The sequence below is a fragment of the Erithacus rubecula genome (genome assembly GCF_903797595.1).
Source record: "Erithacus rubecula genome assembly, chromosome: 3".
Taxonomy (NCBI): domain Eukaryota; kingdom Metazoa; phylum Chordata; class Aves; order Passeriformes; family Muscicapidae; genus Erithacus; species Erithacus rubecula.
In genome coordinates, this window is record NC_136689.1 from 85,152,381 (window position 1) to 85,166,538 (window position 14,158).

General features: G+C 39.0%; 1 protein-coding gene across 10 annotated transcripts in view; it reads left to right on the top strand.

Annotated features, from left to right (window-relative positions):
- The window catches only part of LOC306800413 (poly(rC)-binding protein 3-like), a 492,346-nt gene that overhangs the window by 102,360 nt on the left and 375,828 nt on the right, over nucleotides 1–14,158 (top strand). For all 10 annotated transcript variants that reach the window (XM_079302502.1, XM_079302503.1, XM_079302504.1 and 7 more), the window contains exon 2: nucleotides 1,578–1,714. The gene's annotated coding sequence lies outside the window, so the exon portion shown is untranslated. The remainder of the gene's footprint in view (nucleotides 1–1,577; nucleotides 1,715–14,158) is intronic.

The window sequence follows — 14,158 nt, forward strand, 5'->3', positions numbered from 1 at the left end:
AGACTGAAGTCTATTCTATGAAATATAGACACTATATTTTCCAGCTGTATGGTCTGCTTTAATCCAAGAAAGGTATTTTGATGTACTTACAATTATCATAGAAGACATTGGCCTAGTTGTAAGAACAGTAAATGCTACTGTTTACAAATGATCACATTTTGATTATGAAGAAACAATTCAGCAAAATTACTTAATTTGCTTAGTGGTAAAGACTGTGGTAAACTATGAATTACTGTTGTCATAGCTACACTGTATTTTGATACAGTAGATTTGTTCATTGAACATTATAGCAAGTATGATGTGTATCTTAAATTACAGTGAATTACTTATTGTAATGAATACCTTAAAATATAAATACAAATATATTGTGCAACTCCTGACTCTTTAAGTGCAGTAAGTAGAAAATACTGTTTTTTATTTTAGGAATTTCCTGTGTCTGCAGTGCTGATTACACTGAAGTGGGAATCAATGACAATGTGCCATATAGGAGACTTTATTTATAGTAGCTTTATAACTGATCTAAAGTGAGACAATAGATTTTGATACCCATGACCTTTAATAGAAAACTCTCTAAAGAGGAGTTTCCAATTTTACCTCCAAAGTAACCCCAAAGTGAAAGTCCTTTGTATGTTAGACTTTGTGAGGCAATTAAATAATGACCTGTTCTTGGTTCCTTTCTCCCTCAGTTACTTCTGTATCTTGGCTATTCAGTTGACAAAACAGAAAAATTATTCAGGGGAGCTCTACAGAGCTAGACATCCACCCATTTCTGCTTTTTGTAATGTTCTAAGTGCTGAATGTGTTGGGGTTTGCATGCTTGCTTTTCTCTCCTTGACCTATTGCAGTCCAGTGGTTGTAGAGAACATGACCTGTGTGTGTGTTCCAACGTCTCCTCTTTCAACTCTTTACCAGATGTATTTTTGAAGGAAATGGAGCAGGAAATGACATAGATGATTATCATGCTTGGTTTTGAACTGAGCTCACTTCACGGTACAGGGAGGAAAAGAGGGAAACAGAAATGCTTGGCCACAATTTTGGAATATATTGCAGTCTGTGCAGTTCATTCTTAAAGATGAGAAGTCTATAGATATTAAAAAAAAAAAAAAGCCATAATGCCAGTGAATAATCTTTGTTCTGGAATTCTGTGAAAAACAGTAGAAAAAATAGCTTAGAGAATGTACAGGGAAGAGAATATATGTAGAATGGTGAGATTGAATTAGTATTTCAGAACAAATCATTGTAGCATCTGAACAGTGGGAGAGAAACTGAAAGGAAATGCATCTAACTAAATGTATCTATTTCAAATGTGATCTGTTAACTAGTAGAATTAATTAAACCACTGAAAACTCTCATCACACATATTATTTCTCTACAACTAAATAGGACAGTGTAAAAAATTCTGGCCCTTACTAAACAGTAAGTCCCCCAGGCAGCTTATTTTTAAATCAGCTCTTGGGGGGTTTATTCCTCAATATTGGCTACTATCAAAGGTGGGATGTAAGACCTACCTGAATTATGGTATGATTGGAGATTATTGTTCCAGTGCCTTCATGGTCTCTTTATCCTCCCTGTCACAGGTCACATCTTACACCCAGAGCAAGAAAAGTAAATTCACTTGGCTGTCCCATATCTCTAAGGAACCTGATGCATGAGTGGATTAGAGAAGAGAAAGAGAGGAAAACTCCAAAGACCTACAGATCATCTGGCTGGCAGGGTGAGTAAATGTCCTGTCATCTCAGTCATGTGTTGTCAGCTACACCATGAGTGAGCTTGCCTTAAGCATTACCTCAGGAATTATTTATCCAGCAATTGTTGAGAAAAAGAAGATCAAAATGTGTCATGTTTCCAGGACTCTGATACTGGTGCCTCACATGCATTCAGAAGTACTAAGCCAAACACCTCCTATATTTTCAGTTTAAGCATTGAACGTGGATTTAATAGACAGGCAGATCTGTATAGGGAGGAAGGGGTTAATGTGTGCTGTGCTGTTAAAGCCATTTTCAAATGTGGTAGGCAGATGAAACAGAAATATCTATTACTGAATCAGTCCAAACTCCTCATGATTCAAAAAGAGATCCAAAAGAGGACAGAAAAGAAGAAAACTCATTTTTCCAGTGCTGACTGTACTTAGATTTCTATGGATGTGGGCCTGTATTACCTTCTTTTCCTAAACAACTTTTTCTTACTTACAAAACACAATAAAAAAATGAAAAATTACCTAGCTGAGAGGTAAACATGCAGTAGCCTTATGTCATAGTCAGAACCTGATTAAATGATGCCCTTTTCAGCCTGGCTTTGCCCACTCCAAAAGGTGATAAAAGCAGAGAATGTAGCAGGTTCTGGAGCATTTCCCCCAGTTCACAGCAGTGGGTCAGGGGTTCTGTCAAGTACCAACAGGACAATTGAAGGGAATCAAGAACTACATGTACAGAGGATGACTTATTTTTCAAAAGGATTATGCAAATAGAAATAGATGATCATGGAAGAAAATATGACCCAAAGATAACCTCAGAGTTCTCTGTCTGGTGGTTTGGGACTCTAAAAAAGGCATAATAAAAATGTTGCCCTCCTCCAATGGAGTGGCTGCTTCTTCCCCACTGTATTTGCACATTTCTGCACCCTAAACACTGGCCAGGCCCCATATGCTTTGGTCCCCTCTGCTGGAGTGAAAAGCATGAGTACAACAAACCCATCTTCCCTGCAACTCAGGCCCAGACTGAATGTGTTTGTAGAAAGGAAAAAAAAAGCTGCTGAATTACAGTTTTGTCTGTGTGAAGTTCCACCCTGGCTAGGAACCATAAGACAGTTTACCAAAATCTACAACATGATAAAACAAAATATAAGGCACTCCAGGGTTTTTCCTTCAACTCCAACTGCTCTCTTATAGGGGAAGCAAAACCTAGCAGTACAACAGTGCCTTTACAGTTCATATTAGGTGATGTGTTCAGTATATTAGGCTGTTTTTCTTAAGCAATATTCTGACTTTGGCAAAAGTCTGCACTTTCTGACTCCATATTCTTTGAGGGCATCTGTCTAAATGCAAAGGTTGTCTGGACTTTGCCTCATGTTCCAGTTAGAACAAGGAGAAATTTGCTATTTTTGCTTTTTGTTGTGCTTTGGGTTACTTTGTTTTCAGTAAGTACTCCTCTGAGTGTGCTGGAAGATGACTTTGGTGCACAGAATTTTTACAGAAATCAGGTAATTCCCTTGGCCAATCTGAAGACAACAGCAACACCAGCCCTGCTCTCTGTATCAGGATTCTAAAATCTATAGGAAAAGGTGTTTAGGTGCTGATGAGACACTTTCCTACTCTAGCAGCTTCTTGCCTCCTTGTGGAAAAGACAATGGAGCAGATACAGCCTGGGGGCACAGGTTTGTCCATACTCCACAAATAAAAGTGTCTTCCTCAACAATGTTATTACACTCTCTTGTTTTAATACAGTACTTACTTCCTAAGCCACCACTTATTTGCCTCTTACTTTTCTACCTTATTTCATATAGTAGTTTTGCAATGGTGACGGGCTTGATGTGTTTTGTGTCACTAAATGTGGGCCAAGAGCAATAAAGGTGTTCAGTAAGACATCAACATAGTTGAGGATTAGAATTAAAACTTTTTTTTATTCTTTAAATAATTTCTATGTGTATTACTTTTGCAGTTCACACATAATAGAAAACAAGCCTCAAATTCAAATCTTGTTGAAGCTTCATGAACATTACTTCAAGAAAATAAGATGTTGGCAAATGATTAAACATGTAATTAGAGGTTTCACATTTAATCTTGTCACTGTAGTGATTTATGGTTTATTGTTTTGTGTAAGTAATGCACTTCTTTTCCAGTGTTTTTTCTTTCCTTCATTGTTAGTGTCTGTATTATTACAGTAAGGAAATTTGTCACAAGGACAATACTTTTGTTCTCAGCTGCAAGATGCAGAGGAGAGTTAAATCAAAGCATAGAAGATGCAGTACACTTCCCACTGCAGTTGGTGGGAGAATTGTGATGTGTTTACATTGTTGGGCCAGTAATGCTTTAGTTGTGACAACAAAGGGCAGGATGTAGCCTCTGTGCTTCTCTGCTGCCATATTTAGGGCTGAAACAGGTGTCTTCAGTAGCCAGACCCAGGAAGGCTCAATAAAGACATCGAGCTGGGATACACAATCTCCCTCTGTAGTGCATACCAGAATTGGGTGGAAACCTGCAAACACAGCAGAAATAGCCTTGAAATAGCCCATAGCAAAGGCTGACCAGAGTCCAAACTCATCCAGTGCCTTCAGGCTGTGGAGTCCAGGACCTTCTCCAGAGGTAGGTCCCCATAGCAGGATTTTTTAAAAGGACTCGTCAGGATTTGTGGTCACCACAGCTGCCCAACAGATATGTGGGATCTTGTTACTTGTGTGAAACCAATGGCTCTTCCCTCCCTTTCCAAGTTACCCAGCCACTGGGCTGTGCTATCCTCCCTTTGCGTCCTTCCAGCTGAATGAAATTTGCAGCTTCCCTCTGGCAGGGCTGTAGTTTGTGTAGTGAAACAGTCCCAGATCCTGTTTTCCAAACCAGCTTGTAATTCTGCTGGAAAGGCAGTGTTCACACTGCCTCAAGGTGGGAAGAGCCTGGAAATGGGATCCCTCACACTCAAGTGAATGTTCCAATTTATGCTTGTGTAGTACAGGATACTACTTCTTCCAGCTGCACCATAGAAAATAAACCAGATCTGAGATTTTGGGACTTAGGTGCTGTTTCAGGCTCACAAGGGCTCTTGAACTTGAGATGAACATCTTGTTGCTAAGGTGGAGTTGTTTGTGAGACTTCAAAGATGGAGTGAGAATGGAATTTTTTGGTGACAGTTTTCATATGTAGATGTGTAAATTTTTATGTGCTCTTAACTTCCTCTTGATCAAGAACCCATTTAAATAAAGATTTATTCTCTTACCAACATATGGTAGTGAGAGTCTTGTGATACAGTAACTTCACACAAGTGTTGTTACCAGACTATTGCAGGATAAAATAGCTTAGATTTTATTTCCTGTGGGAGTTTGAATTCACATTCATGTTAACTTCACTGAGTGCTGTTAATGTAAACAGAAAAAATATATTGTCATCTTCACTGTTTTGACCTAACTATGGCTTATAGATGCACTTCATAGAAATGTTTAACACAGTTTAATTATACTCTGTTGAAGGTATTGTATTTTGCATTCTCCTTACCATTGTGCAATATTATTGTGTTTCTTTAGATTCTTTGTCTCCTTGAAAACACTGGGGCCAATTTTTTTATTCCTCTGCAACAATACAATAGAAGCTTCCAAGAGATCTTTAAAAAATTGTAGCCAAATGAAAATCATAAACATTACTTTTATTGAGAAACGGTTAGGTAAAAAAAGATGTCTGTTTTGTCTTTTGTCTTTAGTGTGTTTCTCTGTCTTTTGAGCAAGTTTTTCATTGCTGTAATATTTTTCACCTATTATTACTTCTTTTACATTGCTGTTTGTTTGGAGGTTTTTTTTGTTTTGGTTTTGTTCGTTTTGGGTTGGGTTTTGGGTGTTTGTTTGTTCATTTTGGTTTTGTTTTTTGTTTTTAAGGTAGGTAACCAGTGAGAAAATGCTGTTCCAGGAAATTATAAGAAGCCATAACTACAGTACTACCTTTCTTAATATTTTTTGAGGCTGATATTTATGTCTTTTGAGCAGATGTGTGTTTGTTTTAGGAAAGGAGTTGTTCACATTAAACTTGTGTTTTTTCCCTGAGTTATAATAGCTAGTTTAAGTTCTGGCAATCCACATGACACATTTCTGTTGCTCTATTCAGTCAGCAGAGTAGAGTAGTAGAGTCAGTAGTAACTGGCCATCTGGCATTTTTCTGGCTATTGCAGTCCCCATTTGAATCAGAGGTCACTCAGAATTTCATAACAGCTTTCTTTATATCTGATTAATTTAATCAGTGTTTGGTTATTATCTCCTCTTCAGAATAATAATTAAATATGTGCAATAAATCTAGGCCTACAGAAGTACTGTGTACCATCTTATGCTGATGTTAAAAAACTGGCGGGAGTGGGAGATTCATGTGAAGGCTGAGCTGCCATTCAGGGCCTCCATAGGCTGGAGAGTTGGGTAAAGAGAAACCCAGTGAGATTCAACAAGGGCCAGTGCAGGGTCCTGCACCTGGGGAGGAAAAACCCCAAGTCCCAGCACAGGCTGGGGTCAGACAGACTGGAGAGCAGCTCTGTGGGGGAGGACCTGGGAGTCTTGGTGGGTGACAAGTTGACAATGAGCCAGCTGTGCCCTGGTGGCCAGGAGGGCCAGTGGGATCCTGGGGTGCTTTGGGCAGAGTGTGGCCAGCAGGTGGAGGGAGGTGATCCTGGCCCTCTGCTCAGCCCTAGTGAGGCCACATCTGGGGTGCTGTGTCCAGCTCTGGGCTCCTCAGCACAAGGAAGACAAGGAGGAGCTGGAGAGGGTCCAGTGGAGGCCACAAAGATGATTTGGGGTCTGGAGCATCTTTTTTATAAGGAGAGACTGAGGGAGCTGGGAATGTTTAGTCTAGAAAAGAAAGGACTGAGGGAGGATCTCATCAGTGCATATATATAACTTACAGGTGGGTGTCAAGAGGATTATGCCAGACTCTTTTCAGTGGTTCCCAGTGACAGGATGAGGAGTAAAGGTTGTAAATAAAACCACAGGAAGATCCACCTCAACATGAGGCAGAACTTCTTTACATTGTTCCCTTCTGCCCAGGGAACAGACTGCCCATGGAGGTTGTGAAGTCTCCCTCACTGGAGACATTCCAAACCCACCTGAATGCATTCCTGTGCAACCTGATTTAGATGACCCTGCCTCAGCAGAGGGTTGGACTGGATGATCTCCAAAGGTCCCTTCCAACTTTAACAATTCTGTGATTCTGTGATTCACATCTTGCTGTTATTTAAAGTCTCTTGTTGTAACTCATTTCTTGGCTACAAAAAGTAAGTGTGGTATCAGCTGCCTCATGATACTTGAGATTTCATCTTGCACTGTGAAGCAGAGCTATAGGTCACCCCACAGCAAGGTGAATGGTCCTGGTGGCTTCAGTGGGTTTTAGCTTTGCATGGGTCACAGTTTCAAGATTTCAGCACTTGCCTTCCTTATGAGAAGCTTCTAGACAAGCACTGCTATTGGCTCCCATCCATAATATTTAGCCCTATGTTTAGGAGTGAATAATTTATATTTTGGAACCCTCATATACATGCATATTTTGACAAAACTGTTTGGTTTTTTCATTTTTTAGACAAAATTCCTGATTTTCACAGTAGACTGAAACAGCTTTTGCTTCTTCTGAGCCATAGAAATCTAGTGTGTAAATTCATTTGAGCTTGAGGATTACTACCCTTTTAGTGTTCATGATCAAAAGTGTTAGCAAGACCCTCGGGGCAAACTCCTCACTGGAATTAAATAGCATGGCCTATTTGAAGTCAGCTGGTTGAACCATTCCAATATACAGTAGAAAGGGAATTGGCCTCTGGTCCCTATGCCAGTGGAATGTACTGGGGTTTTTACATAAAGTACTAGCATATAAAAGAGTTCAAATTTTGGAGGCAGAGTATATTTTCTTCTGTCTCTATTGGAATCACAGAATCATTAATGTTGGAAAAGACATTTGAGGTCATGAAATCCAACCATTAACCCAACAGTGCCAAGTCCACAACTAAGCCAGATCCCTCAGTGCCACATCTATATGTCTTTTAAATGCCTTCAGGGATGGTGACTCAAAAACTTCCCTGGGCAGCTTACAGTTTTCAGTGAAAAAATGTTTTCTAATATCTAATGCAAAATTCCCCTGCTCTATTCTAAATGTGCTTGGGTGGTCTATAAGAGAATTCCACCAGGATATCTGTCCTGATGGCCTTCCCTCTAAACATTTATAAATATTCAATCCATCATAAAGCTCTAGACAGTTGAAACACTTCCTATCATACAGAAATACCCCAACAACCTCTCCTTCCTTGTCTTTCCCTTCTTAAGAGTTTATAGCCATATTGTTTGGGCTCCCTAGATGCTACAGTGTTACATATGCCATATTTAAACTTAAGAGCTAGAACAGATATTTTCATCGACTAGGAAATAATGTGTGAAGTTTCAGGCCTTTAATGTAGACACAAATATTACAGCTGAGATCCCTGAAAATGCAAGTTCAAAACAAACTTTGCAGCTCAGATTGAAGTCCTGGTTAGGTGAAATGGTCCTTTTTTTATTCTCATTGTACATATTTTTGCCTTTTTAGCATGTAAGTGTTATGTTATATTACAGTCCTTCCTGCAGAAAATGTGGGCAAATACTGCTTTCTCTAGTCACAAGGAAGAATAGCCACAGGGGAAATGGTGCTGTTTTCTAAAATGCATACATATACTCTGTTGTGCATTGCTGAGTAGCAGGGGGCAAGCAGTTAAGAAGAGCTGATTCACTGAGATGTTTATATAGAGGAGAGTTAACATTGCGAAGTGAATTAATGTGAAAATTTTTATTGCTTACTCATTTCCAGGCTGGATTTTTCCATCACAAGAACCACAAGAACCTTTGGGCTTCAGGGCCCAAAGCAGACAGTTTTTCTGAGAGGGGATCATCACTCTTTTGATCACTGAGTTCTTTAGAAACCCTAATAGGTATCACATAAGGCTTCTGGATGAAGCAGAGCATGTGCAATTTGACTTGATAGGCAGAGTTGCAGGGAGCTGGGCTGCTGCCCTATGCTCTGACATGGCATCAGGCAGACCTGGTCCCAGGGTGAAATAGTCACAGCTGATTTCTGCCATTTTAAGTACAAGACAACAATGCATAAAACCTGAAGCTGTTCTTCTAATTTTCTCCTGTTCTACTGTTCTGTACCCAGATGATATAATTTATATGCTTATACATATGTAATAAATATATAGCATATACTTGCTACAAAGGAATAAAATGCCATTCCCGAGAGCTGCTGTAGTCAGACTGTCCTGGAATTAATAGCAAGGACCAGCTTTCTTGTAGTGCTATAGCACACCAAGGCTGAGGACCTTTAGCAGAATGAGATGCACTCAGAGAGCAAAATAACTGATGTTAACTTTAACAATTGTGTGAAGTACCTTGAATCTCACATCCCAAATTTCAATCAAAACCCTCTAAAAGTATTGTAAACACTTCACAAGTATAGAGCTAATCTGGACTTGGGGAGGAAGCACAAGTGTACTGGAACTAACCAAAAGGTCACAGACCTCTAGATGAAACAGAAAGGAAACATTTCTCTTTTAACCACCTAATTCATACAAGAGAAGACTAAATTTATTTCCCACAAACCAGTAACAGCTACTTCTTCTTGCTTACCTCCCACTGCATCTACTTTGATTAAATAATTGCACTCATTCTTGCTAAAATATTAGCATGAAATAATTAATATTTGCATTTAAAGCAGTGTGTGCGTGAGCTTTGTAGTTAATACTGTGTTAAGGTGGAAAATGTTATTTTATTCACTGTTTTTGGCAGCTTAATGCTGTGCATAGAACTGAAGTTTAATAAGTTGCTCTTCCAATTGTAACCAACAAAAATGCTTCTGCTTTGCAAGACATATGGTAAACTTGGGGTACCATTATTTTGAAGATTGACAGCAAAACAGCAATTTCTCAATGGTATTTATAAGTTTTAATGCATATAATAATGCTTTTTGGTGGGTATGAACTGAGTCTAAAAAGGATGGCAGATTTTTTAGTGAGGCTCATTCATATTTTCTTGTTAGACAATTTTTTTGAATGGAAGGTGGGAAGTAGGTAGGGTAAAAGGAAGTGCCTGTGGAATTTTTGAGGCTGAATGAAAAAAATAACAATTCTGGTGTACTTCATAGGAGAATGGTTTCCTCACTTGAGTGACTGCCTCTATGTGTTGTATTTAAGAGGAAGTAAAACTTATTGACAAGCAAAAGTAGTCATTTGGAGCAATAAAGATTGAAGGTTAATGAAAATGAGAAGCAACTTAAGTAAATGAGGAAAGTCAGTGGGAAAGGCCAGAGTGACTGAAGCAATTTTCAACTGAAAAAAAAAATTTGGGAGATGGGAAGAGAGAAATTGGTATGATGGAACTGATAATATTTTTGTTCCCACAATCTTTAGCATTTCTTAATTGTTTTGTGTTTATGCATATAAACAAGCCTCTCACCAGTCTGTGTCTCAGTATATCTGACTCCACTTTATACATTAAATTTTTCTCCACATTTACCATTTTTTAAGAAAAATGCTCTAAATTGAAACTCAAAGTAACTTAACTAGGCCTTTTGTTAAAATGGAGAGCTCCTTAAGTAAGCAAATTAAATATTAAATCCCTATCTTCAGTGTTCCCTATCCTTTTGGCTTTCTTTTTCCTCAAGCAACCCAGGACTAACCTGGGAGATTTTACTGTCTTTAAATGCATTAAATATATTGATCTGCAGAAAGCTTTGGCGCCAGGCTGTCTGTAGCCTGTGTCATACAGTCAGAAAGGAAATGCTCCTGATTTTGTCTACAGGAAAAAATAACAAAGTGAAAACATTATCCTAGGTTCAGATTACTGTGATAGCTGGAGAGGCCAGGGGAATTGGCTAATAGCAGCTGTATTGCAATTAGGGGGGAAGAACTTGACTAAGAGCAGCAATGGTTCTTTTTAGCATCTCAGAAAACATTAGATGTGTGATTTTTGAAGAACCATTTGTTCAGAAATAACCTATGCATTCACTATATACCTACTCATCAAGCTCAGCAGCATTATGAAGGGGGTACTTTACATATCCTTTCCTATTAATAACATCATATTCTTTCTTCATAATGAGGTTTGATTGATGTCAGTCCAGTCTTCTTTGAGTTCTGGTCTAGTTTCAACCTGTGAGTGGATCATACAAAGCCACTCCTATTTATCTTTTCTGGTTTGGTAAGTCACTTAGGTTCAATGATTTGCCCCCATGAGCCTCTTAGTGATTAGTGAGGTGAGAGGTTAGTTATACAAAGACAGTCCCTCTGCAATCACAACTCACACAAACTGTCCACACTATCTTCTCACAGGAGCACTGAGTCAAGGCTTCAGCTACATCACAGATTGAATCATTGCTGCTTTCTGTCATAGGGTTGAGCTAAAAGTAATGTGACTTTGGTCAGTGAAATCAGTCTGGGTCCACCCAAAACAGTTGAAGCATATGACTCCTGTCCTAAACCACTTCCTACTCCATTGAATAATGACTTTTTCCATCAGTAGTTGCCTGAAGAAACTTGTCCATTAGTCAAACTTAAATGGGAGTTCTGAACACCTTGAGCTGCACTGCACAAACACATCCCCTTGGTGGTGGTATCCACCACCTTAATTCCCCTATTCCCACCAGCAGCCCCTCACAATTCCCTGGTCTCATCACACTCCTGTCTTCCCTGCCAGACTGTAGCTGAGCTATTTTCTGCATTTTGCCTTACATAAGAACATCTTCTACCCCTGCTACCAGCAACCCTTTCACATGCAGGTTTCATGCAGCCACAGGCACCTCCAGTCCCAGCCTCTTCCCTCCTGAACATAGTGTAAAGCAGTGCAGGGAGTGGAAAAAATTTCTATTTTACTTAAGCAACATATACTCTTATATAGTATACAGTCTTGCCTAGAAAATTTCCTTAGGAATCCTTTTTTCTGAATGTCAGTGCCACCTTCACAGGTGCTGCTGCATTGCTTTCATTAATTCTGATATTTGATTATCCTCCCAAAGAGGAGAAGAGCCTTCCTGTATGGCCCAGGTGAAATTTCTCTTCTCATTACAGCCAGTTCTTAGCTGCTGCCTACCCGGCAGCACGGGGGATTTTTTTATGCTGTGTGGCTCTGCTCAAGGGAGACAAACAAACTCTTCTGGTAAGGTAAACCTGCATTACAAATCAAAGTAATGTGTGTTTCCTAGATTATCTCTGATTGTTAGTGATGGTAAATACCTATAATAACGTATAGTTTCCTAAAGGAAGTGTTTTACCAGAGTTGTGTAGCTGTGTTGTCCTTCAGCTTTGAAATGAGGTACCATATAGTGCATCAACAAGGGTAGTGCTGCTGTGTGCTGGAGTTATTTTCTGTTGTATGGCTGTTAGCATTCTTTCTGTGTTCAATGAAGGAAGAGGGATTGGAAGCTGTCTTCTTCATCTTTTGCTATCAGGACAGAGGTGATTTAACTGCTTAGTCTCCCTGGCACTAGTGTTTTAGGGTAAGGTGAAGGCAGAGAGGGTTGAGATAGGGAAAGAAGAGATTTGAAGTTTTTAAAAAATTACTTGATCACTGGTACTGTTTCCTCTTTGATCAGCTTGACCTCTGCTCTTTAGTAGAAGCTCAAATTAGGAGCATAGGATTGAAAGGAACCTCCTAAGTAATCCTGCCTTTCCTTTTGCCATTATAGCTACTCTAGTATATAAATCTCTGAGAAGGTTGTTATAGTAGATATTTAATTTAACAGGGTTCCTTGCCCTTTTCTAGGCTGGCTGTTCTGTAGTTGAGTTTCTGTGAAAATTGGAAACCTTATTTATTTTTTTTTTTTTACAAAGTCAAGCTCAAAGACAGTTTATTCATATTTATTTTACTGCTGGTATTGCCTTTTATTTAAATAGTTTTGCCTCTTTGTTGTATGTGAAACTTCTCCAGGTTTTATTTTTGTAAGAGTTGAAAAACTAAGGTTTTTGAAATGTGTCTTTTCAGGTAAGTGAGGTGGAGAGGTAGGTTTTGTTGTTTGGCAATTTCAATTAGGCATTCTGTCTACTTTCTTCATTTTCTAAAATTGTTCTTGTTTTAGGACGTGTAAAACTATTACCACTCAGCATTTCAAATTACTTTGCCAACAGTTTCTACAGAATCAATGCTTCCTAATATAAAAACATTTATTGCTATGTCTTTGTGTCTGCTATGGAGACAGAGCTTATATTGGTAGCTTGTAGACTTGTTGAGTAAGGGGAAATTTGCCTTTCTTCCTGTATGTGTGTTAGAAGGAGCCACCTTGGGCTGTCTGTATTGTCACTAGAGAGAAACAGGAAGAGAAACAGGATGAGATTAATCTCACCTATTTTAGTCATCCGATTTCAGATTAAAGGAATTGCACCCTAAATCTCAGAACCATTGGAGCCTTGCAATGGTGACTTGCATTGATGAGAATTTCTGTATTTGATCAGAATAATCTTACTTCTGACTGGTAGATTAACTCCTGGATTATAGTGGTAATTGCTGTTGATGTCTATGGCTGCATGGGAACACACTAAAATGCAATCATACTACTTTCTCAAATGACAAAGACAAAAGCTTAGACCTGCTTGCAGCAAATGGACTTATTTTTTATATATTTATGCAATAGTAGCTTTGGAGAGGTCATAAGGCTCTTAATCATGCAAAAGGTAAAATCTTTGAACTTCCCCTGAGACTTGAAGGTGGGAGTTCAATGTTGGCAAAACAGCAGTCTTGGAATTTTATTTGGTTTTTTTATGACATCTACTAGAGGCAGACAGAGGACCCCAGACAGCATGCAACCTTATTTTTAATGATTTTAGTAGAAAAAATCTTTCTATTATCTCACCTACTAGATAATATTCAGGTAATATTTTTGAGGCCCTAGAGCAGCTCAAGAATTTTCAAGCTTGGCCAGTGCTCTGCAGACCTTGAAGAAAGTACAAAGGTGTTCAAAATGCTTGAAGCCTGGTTTTCAATCTTGCACTGAAGCCAAGGATAAACTTGGACTTGTATCGATTTAATGTTCTCCATCAATCTTTTTTCTAAGGAGGCAACAATGTCTGTAAAGTCTTACTGAATGACAGTTACTCAGAAATATTTGTAACAGTCTGCTTGGAAATGCTTCACAGCTGTCTGCCAGCCTTGTGAGTACTACACCAGAGAACATGCTCAAAGCTAGTACAAAGCTTTGGCTTTGGCTTTTCCAACACCTGTCCTGGTAGTCAGTGGTGATCATAAGACCTAATGAGTTGACTTGTACTTTAAAATTTGTGTAGCCTGCCACTCTTTACCTGCCCAAAGTGGAATTCCTCAATGACTGGTCCTTAATTCAAGAAATGTTAGTCCCTCAGGGCTGGAGGGCAGTTCAGGCTTGGAAACACTTTCCACTCTGCTGGGGAAAGGGAAAGCATGTTCCTTCATTTCCAGACAATGTCTGTTCAGAGCTGCTCTGATACAGAGAGGAGATGGA